Source organism: Propithecus coquereli, unplaced genomic scaffold (genome assembly GCF_000956105.1).
Source record: "Propithecus coquereli isolate 6110/MARCELLA unplaced genomic scaffold, Pcoq_1.0 Scaffold181, whole genome shotgun sequence".
Lineage (NCBI taxonomy): Eukaryota > Metazoa > Chordata > Mammalia > Primates > Indriidae > Propithecus > Propithecus coquereli.
This window is the reverse complement of record NW_012142857.1, coordinates 2,069,048-2,070,024: the sequence shown is the minus strand read 5'-3', so window position 1 is coordinate 2,070,024 and position 977 is coordinate 2,069,048. Positions and strand designations below refer to the sequence as shown.

Below are 977 nucleotides of genomic sequence, written 5' to 3'. Positions count from 1 at the left end.
AAAATTAAAAGATTAAAAGTCTTAAGCTTTAAATCTGTCATGAAAAACCAATTTCTTATGTTATTGGTACTTTTTCAGGCAACTTTCCTATACAGACATTCATGGATTTATTTTCTTATGAAGAGGACTTCACTTCAGAGGCATTTGGTCAAAATCTTTGACACTTTTTCTCACCCTCCAATAATCAGTTACTAAGTCTTGCTGATTGTATTTTCTAAATATTCTCTTGATTCTGCCCATTTCTTTCCATCCTAAGTACCACGGCCTTCCTCCAAGGAGGATTTCTTGGATTTCTGCTAAACTGGCCTCTTTACATTAATTCTTGCTACCTATTCTCTAAACTTAAGCTGGATTCATATTTTTAAGAACAAAACTGATCATGTCACTCACGTTAAAACCTTTCAAAGGTTTCCTATCATTCAGGCAGGGGTGGGGAACCTTCTGGATCCTTGAGTGTGGCCTTTTGACTGAAGCCAAATTTTATAGAACAAATCCCTTTTCATAAAGGGAATTTGTTCTGTGAAGTTTGGATTTGGTCGATGGGCCACACTTGGGGATTTGGAGGCTAGAGTCCAAAGTATTGACTAAGGGCCTGCATGGTCTTGCATCTGTCTTCCTCCTCAGCCTCAGTTCTACCCCCCCCTCTTTTTTGATTCTCAACTCTTTATGTCCTTTCCTGCTTCAGGGCCTTTGCACAGGCTGTTTCATCTGTCCTGGCACCCCTTCCTGTCCCTCTTCACCTAGCTGACTGCTGCTTATCTACAATGTCTCAGCTTAAACAGTACTTCTCAGAGAAGCTTTCCCTCACCACCCTGGTGTCCCTCCCTCCTCCAGTAGCACTCTGCACTCTGTGTCCCTCATCTCACTTGTAGTTACTTTGCCAACATTTCCCTTCTCTCAGCTGTGGACTAGGGAGGGACTCGTCTTGTTCCCAGTACCCTTCACAAGTGACTACCCTTCTGTAGTCACTTGATAAT

At 42.2% G+C, this 977-nt stretch overlaps 1 protein-coding gene across 1 annotated transcript in view; it reads left to right on the top strand.

Annotated features, from left to right (window-relative positions):
• The window catches only part of EPG5 (ectopic P-granules autophagy protein 5 homolog (C. elegans)), a 109,502-nt gene that overhangs the window by 2,444 nt on the left and 106,081 nt on the right, over positions 1 to 977 (top strand). The window lies entirely within an intron of this gene.